A 7,638-nucleotide genomic window follows, 5' to 3' on the forward strand; every position below is an offset into this window, starting at 1 on the left:
GGGCCCGCGCATGCGCAGAGAGCCTGCGCACTGTGGAAAGGTGGGGCGTAGCTGAGACCAGGGCGGGCCCCTCTTCGTTGAGGCCTTGGCGGCCTTCTCAGATCCTTTTCTTTCTTGTAACACTGTGGTTACTCAGGCCTTTCCACTGAGCTACATCGCCAGTTTTTTTTTTTTTTAGTTTCCGCGAGACAAGGTCTTGCTAAATTGCTAAGTTGCCCAGGCTGGGCTTGACTTAATGATCCTCCTGCCTCAGCCTTCTGGAGTTTCCTATGACGGTGTTTTCATTGCGACGAGCGACAGAAGCGCACAGTAAAGCTGCAGGCTGCTTTTAGGTTTTCTTTTTGCGTGGCTGGGATGGAACCCAGGGCGCTGTGTGTGTCTGCAGAGGCGCCTCTAAGCCACAACGTCTGCCCTGCGGGCTGGTTTTTTGTTTTGGTTTTGATACGGGGCCTGACTTCGCAGTTGGGGCTGGCCTTGAACGCCTGTCCTTGCGGGCAGGTTTTAAAAGCCTCACCTGCACTGGGCGTGTGTGAATCCCGGCACTGGGGGTCGGGTGGGGGAGGCTGAGGCGGGAGGATCCCAAAGTTCAAAGGCAGCCTGGCCCACGTAGTAAAACTCCATTCAAGGCCAGCCTGAACTGCCTGCGGATACGTGTCGCAAACCGAGAAACAAAGCCCACATAACACCCCCAAAGCTTAGTTTGACCCTTCCCCCAGGGCGCGGGAAGTGGAGCTGGATAGGAAACTGCTTCATAAACTAGGCGTGGTGGCGCAGCCTGTAATCCCAGCACTTGGGAGGCTGAGGCAGGAGGATCATTGTAAGTTCGAGACCAGCCTGGGCTACAAAGTGAGCTCAAGGCCAGCCCGAACTGCTCAGGGAGACTCTGTCTCAAAAAGACGAAAAAAAAAAAAAAAAAGGAAATTGCCTCAGTAGCCTGGAGGGGCAGGGTGGGGTAGCCTTAGAGGGAGGGGCCTTGCTTAGGAAAGGAAGGAGGGACTGGGAGCGGGTAGCCTCAGTCGAGCTCACCTCACAGCTCGGGCTCCCTAGTCTCTCCCGGGGCAGTGACTCTTAGGCAGGATTTAAGGGAGGGTTGTGAATTGGTGGGACACATTGGAGAGAACTCTTCAAGGCTGAAGAAAGAGCCTGTAAAAAAAAAAAAAAGAAGAAAGAGCCTGTAAGGACACTGGTAATGCCTGTGGGTTGAACCCAAGGCCTTCGGGTTTAGGACACTAGGAACTAGGCTGGGGATATAGCTCAGAGGCACAAGTGCCTGCCTGGCAAGCACCGAGTCCCCAGTTCGATTCCCGGTACCAAAAAAAAAAAAAAGATAAAATAAAGTACCATCCAATTCCCATTGCCCAGGTTTCATCCAGACCCATTAATTAAACCAGGGCACAAGGGACTGAAAGAGGGCATTTGGCTGCACTAAAGGGAAGCATGCCTGTAATCTCAGCACCAGAAGGCTGAGACAGGAGGATCGCTGCAAATTCGAGACCAGCCTGGGCTACAAAGTGAGCTCAAGGCCAACCTGAACCGCATAGAGACCGCGTCTCAAACAAAACAAAAAAGTAGGTGTAGTACACAGCAAAGGGTTTACTGAGGATGGTGAGAGTGATGCGGCAATGTGAAAAGGCCTCTTTGGCAAAGCTGAGGATTTTGATTTTTACCGAGTGGAAAGGGAAAGTCAGTGAAGCATTTTAAATAAGACATAATCCCAGCCACTTGCGAGGCTGAGACAGGAGGATTTCTAAATCTAGGCCAGCCTGGGTAATTTAGTCAGTCTCAGAATAAAAAATAAATAAATTTTAAAAAAAGGTGGGGAGGTAGCTCCGTGGTAAAGTGTGCCAGAGTTCCATCACCAGTTACACACACACACACTCACCCACACAGCTGGGCACCGTGGCACACACCTGTAATCCCTGCACTCTGGCGGTGGAGGCAGGAGAACTGCCTTGAGTTCCAGCTCAGGCTGAGCTACATAGAGAGCTCTAGCACCTAGCAAGGCCCTGCCTCAAAAAAAGCAAAAGCACAAGTTGACTGTCACACCTTGGATTCCTCTTTTGTAATTTTAATTCAGGGCTTAGGGATATAGCTTGGGGGTAGAGCAGTTACCTAGCAGCGGATGACCCTTGACCCAGCACCACAAACAAACAAAAAAACCAGAGCAAAAACAACCTAAGTTTAGAGCAGGATAAACTAATTTCTCAGCCCAGGAATATTTCTCATCCCTGTTAGTCTCTGAGGAGTTTTGTAATCTTGGTCTCTGCTGGTTCCATCTGGTTCCAGCAGATCACTTCCCTGCCCTGCAGGGGCCTGCGACATACTTTCCACAGGAAGCGTGAGAAGTATGTATCAGAGTTCAACAGAGTAGCAGATTTAATATATATCTCTACAACATATATGTAAATATGTAGTGTACCTATATACAATACACATACTGTGCGTGTGTGTGTATATATATATATATATATGTATGCGTAGTATATATTGTGTAAATCACATACTTACAGCGGCTGCCCTCAGGGTCAGGGCTGTCTGCGTGCTGGAGCGCTGGAGGATCCAGGTGAAGGCCCGCAGCTCCCTGCAGTCACGTGCGTTGGTGTTGGGAAGCCGAAGGGTCTGTGCCAGAAGCCGGGATCGATGTCCAAAGGCGATGGTGAAGGCTGGATGCTGGATCTCCTCCAAAGGAGCAGAATTGTGACTTCTTCCTTTCCCTTTTTGTCTTCTGGTTCTTGGCCTTGCTACCTAGTTCAGGCTGGCCTCAAACCTGTGGCAATCTTCCCGCCTCAGCCTCCCACGTGCTGGGGTTACAGGCGTGCGCTGTGCCTGGCTCCCTGCCCCCTATTTATCCCATCCATGCTGCAAGCCTGTTGGTGAGTGCCACCCACACCCAGGGCGGGTCTTCCCTCCTTAGTAAATCATCATCTGGACATGCCCAGATCCGGGCTAACCCAGGCACCTGGGCGTCTCTCACTCCAGCTGGCACAGGGCTTGCCTCGGGCACTGGGCTTGTTGCTTGATCTTTTGGCTGACTGTTTTTGTGGCAGTTTCCTCACTGATAAATGGAAAGATGAGGCAACACAATTACAGCTTCCCTTTTAGAGTTGTGAGTATGAAGTGGGTTTCCGTGACATCAAGCTCCTTGAACAGTGTCTGGTGGGGTAAAGGCAGGAACATATATTCACCTGAAAAGTCACCTAAAAGTGAGCCGGGGAGAATAGGTGCCTGTCATTCCGGCTATTAAGGAGGCTGGCGCAGGAAGGTGGCTGGAGCACCGGAATTCCAGGCCCGCCTGGGCAGTCTAAAGGACCCTATCTAGAGCCGGTGCGGTGGCGCGCGCCTGTAATCCCAGCACTCGGGAGGCTGAAGCAGGAGGATAGTTGTGAGTTCGAGACCAGCCTGGGCTACAAAGTGAGCTCAAGGCCAGCCAGAACTGCAGAGCGAGACCCTGTCTCAGAAAGACAAAAAAAAAAAAAAAAAGACCCTATCTCAAAAACAACACAAAACAGGACAAGTCATTTCCCATTCCTTCTTTTTTTTTCAAATTTTTTTTTGTCTTTTTGATTCAGGGTCTCACTACGTAGTTCAGGCTGGCCTTGAGCTCACTGTGTGGCCTAGGCTGGTCTTGAACTCACAGTGATCCTCCTGCGTGCTGGGATTACAGGCATGGGCCACTATGCTTGGCCTTCCCATTCCTTCTTAAAGTAGGAGTGAAATTTATTTTAAAAATTTATTTGTTTTGAGACAAAGTTTTGCTATGTTGTTAACTCACTAGGTAGCCCATGATGATTTGGAGTTTAAAATCCTCCTGCCTCAGCCTTCTGAATGCTCGGATTACAGGCTTGTGCTACTGTCCCTGGTTTAAAGCAAAAATGAAATTTGTTTTCTAATTTTAATTTTTTATTAGTACATGCTTGCAGTTCATAATGATCACATGTAGAGGCTGGGGGAAAAAGAAATGAAAGTTAGGGGCAGGAGATTTTTGTGACTTTTTTGTCTTATATCTTTTTTTTGGTGGGGGGTCTCTTTTTGAGACAGGGTCTCACTATGTAGTTAAGGCCGGCCTTGAGCTCACTTTGCAGCCCAGGCTGGTCTCGAATTTGCAACAATCCTCCTGCCTCAGCCTCCCGAGTGCTGGGATTACAGTGGTGCCATTACTTTGTTTTGTGATGCTAGGATTGAGCTCAGGAAGTGCTGAGTTATATTCCCAGCCCTTTCCTTTCTTTTTTTCTTTATGCGGTACTGGGGATCGAACTCAGGACCTTGTGCTTACCAGGTAGGCACTTGTGCCACTGAGCTATATCCCCAGCCCTTCTTTTTTTTTTTCTTTTTGAGACAGGGTCTCACTCTGCAGTTCAGGCTGGCCTTGAGCTCACTTTGTAGCCCAGGCTGGTCTCAAACTTGCAAAGATCCTCCTGCCTCAGCCTCCCGAGTGCTAGGATTAGAGGTGTGCGCCACCATGCCTAGCCTTCCACAGTTTCTTTCTTGATCAGATTGCCCAAGCTGGCCGGGAATATTTTATTACCCCATCAGCCTCTCAGGTAGCTGGGATTACGGGCACGTTGTGTGACCACACCTGAAGGCTAGGCAAACTGAACAACAGTGCCCACCGTGGTAGCGGGGAAGCAGTGAGGTCTGAGGAGCAGGTGACCCGCAGCAGGCCTGGCGCCGCGTGCACAAGGCGGGTGGTTTCGGACCGAGGAGCCGGGCGAGGCCCTCAGGCGGAACCGGGCCTGGGAACCCTGGCCTACCATGCAGAGCCTCGTGGTAGCCAGCGAACCCCAAACAGTGTCTTTCGCCGCCTCCCGGGCGGACAGACGTAGAAAAGCTGAGGAAGATGAAGGATCACGAGCCAAAGGAACACATTTTGGCCCCATCGCCCAGCTCTTATTTTTACTGCATGGAAGTCGCCAAAGCCCGCTTAAATCATGCTTCAGGACACATCCTAAACCGGGCGTGGTCTGCACGCCTGTAATCCCAGCCTTCGGGAGGCAGAGGCAGGAGGATCGCGTTGAATTTGAGGCCAGCCTGGACGATATACAGCGAGGTTCTACCCTTAAAAAAAAAAAAAAAGCGGGAGCGATGGGGACCCTTGTGAGGCGTCAGGTGTCTGCCGCAGCTGTGCGCACTAGGAGGCGGCAGAGACCAGCGCGGGTACCTTGCGCTCTGCAGGTGGGCGCGCCCCGAACTCTGCGCATGCGCGGGCGCTCCTTCGCAGCGCTGCGGTCGGGGAGCCCCACCTTCCCGCAGGTCTCAGGCGCAGGACTTCAGAGCAGGACTGTAGTGGTACCGGGCTGCAGACGATTTTTAGATGCTCAGCTCGTGTGCACGCATCCCAGTTCCTCAACGTTCTGGTGGGCTGGGAACGTGCGCGCGCGCTGTGATTGACATCTGAGCCTCCCACTTGCTAGCAAGCACGCTACCATTGAGCCTCACCAGCCCAGAAACATTTTCAACGTATGGAAAACTTGTGCAGTGGATTTATAGCACTGGCGGAAAAGCATGAGCCGCGGCGGTGGTGAACACCTGTAATCCCAGTACTCGCGAGGCTGAGGCAGGAGGATTCCCGTGAGTTCAAGGCCAGCCTGGGCCACACAGTGAGTTCAAGACCTTGTCACACACACAAAAAAGCAACAAGTCTTAGTCCTCAAAACCCAGGTAGAAAAACAAAACAAAACAAGTGGGAGTAGTGGTGCGCACCTATCATCCCAGCACTCTGGGAGACTGAGGAGGAAGATCACAAGTTCAAACTCAGGCTGGGCAACCTAGCAATGTACTGAGACCTTGTCTCAAACACAAAGCAGGCTGGGCATTTTGGCACACCCCTGTAATCCCAGCACTTTCGGGGCTGAGGCAGGAGGATCTCTGCAAGCTCCAGTTCACCGTGGGCTACAAAATGAGACGCTGTCTCAAAAAACCAAAAACAAACAAAAAAACATCTTCCACAGGTGGTGTTCAGCACCTGTGAGCCGCTGGTACAGGAGAAGCGCTGACATGGCCCGGGGCTTTTTTCCCTTTTGGATCTTGAGTTCATGGGGTAAAATTAGAACGTCTTCCACAGGTTCCTGAAATGGAGAAGGGTGAGTGGAAAAGGCTGACTGCCCCGTGCTTATCACGGAAGTCTATCCACAGTAAAAATGCAGTCAAGCCCCCTTTGCTATGAAAAGAAAATTCTCCATTTTTCAGTTGTAGATTAGGAGAATTTTTGTTCTATGTGTTTGTTTTGTTTTTATTTTTGTTTTTTTTTTTTTGAGTCAGGGTCTCAATATGTAGTCCAAGCTGGCCTTGAACTCACAGCGATCTTTCTGCCTCAGTCTTTGGAGTGTTTCGATTACAGGCGTGCACCACCATGCTCAGCTTTGAGGCCAGCCTGGGCTACATAACAACTAACAAAAGCAAAACCTTTTGAAGAATATTATAAAGCTACTTTCATGGTGGCAAGTGCACATAAAATGAATACCAAGTCATACAGATTTGTTGAAAGACGCAAACACTGCCCTGACTTCCTGTTCTACCTGCCCCCAGAGAACAAGCTACAGCTCTGTTATCAGAGACCCAGTCTGTTCTGCTACTTTGGAGGTTTTTTTTATTGGTGTATGTTCGCAGTACAGAACAACTACACTCACCTTGGGGAATTAGAACACATACGTGGCTGTCGTGGTTGATATCTATATGTCCCCTCCAAGGCCTCATGCATTTCTGAAGGTGATTGGATCATGAGGTATGGCACTCAGCAGTGCGTTAGTGCACTGAGGAGTTTATAGCTAAATGTGAGTGGGGAGGTGAAGCCTAGGTCCGGGAGGTGGTCCCTGGGGGCGTGGCCTGAGTCTACCTCCCTCCTCCTCCCTTGATCTCTCTCTGCTTCCTGGCTGCCATGCCATGGACTGTTTCTCCTCCACCATATTCCTCTGCCGTGCCACCCTGCCTTGGAGCCAGCTGACTGGCTGAAACCTCTACAAACTGTGAGCTAAATAAACCTGTCTTCCTTAGAGATGTGGGTGATGGGTACTGGGTCTCAGTGAGGAGAAAGTAAGACGATATCACATCTTAATCATTTCTGCTCCCCCTGTGTTCCCCCTCCCCCCCTGTCTTTGCCATTGCCGTGACAATCTTGAATTGAGCAAATAATGGAAACAGAGGCAAGAATCAGGAACATTTCTACCATCCGATACTCAGCACTCTGACCGCTTCTTAAAGAAAGGACAACTAGAGACTTAAATCACCCAGTGTTTTATTGAATAATTATTGAAGTTGTATAAGCAGAAATCTGTGATCATTTAATCACAGAATATTAGGGCTGCTGTTTAACTTTTCTCTTTTTTTTTTTTTTTTTTGATACTAGGAATCAAACTCAGGACCTTGCACTTGCCAGACAGGTGCTGTTTTTTTTTTGTTGTTGTTATTATTGTTCTTTAACTTTTTCTGTGAATATGAGAATCTGGTCTGGGAGTTTAACTCAGTGTACAGCACTTGCCTAACATATGCATAGGCCCTGAGTTGGATCTCAGAAACACCAAACAAAACAAACTGTGAGACTCTACCTTAAAAACTATAGGCTTGTATTGAATGAGATATGGAGGCTGTGTAAACCATATTTTATATAAAATATGCAAATGAGTACATATTTTAAACATAGTT

The 7,638-nt window shown here is 49.5% G+C and overlaps 1 protein-coding gene across 1 annotated transcript in view; it reads right to left on the reverse strand.

Moving 5' to 3' along the window:
* Positions 1-2,824, reverse strand: part of LOC102012916 (tripartite motif-containing protein 60) — a 10,684-nt gene extending 7,860 nt beyond the window's left edge. The window contains exon 1 of the mRNA XM_005373589.2: positions 2,509-2,824. The gene's annotated coding sequence lies outside the window, so the exon portion shown is untranslated. The remainder of the gene's footprint in view (positions 1-2,508) is intronic.
* Positions 2,825-7,638: the final 4,814 nt, after the last annotated feature.

This window comes from Chinchilla lanigera, unplaced genomic scaffold, assembly GCF_000276665.1.
Source record: "Chinchilla lanigera isolate Chin_1 unplaced genomic scaffold, ChiLan1.0 scaffold00002, whole genome shotgun sequence".
NCBI classification, from domain to species: domain Eukaryota; kingdom Metazoa; phylum Chordata; class Mammalia; order Rodentia; family Chinchillidae; genus Chinchilla; species Chinchilla lanigera.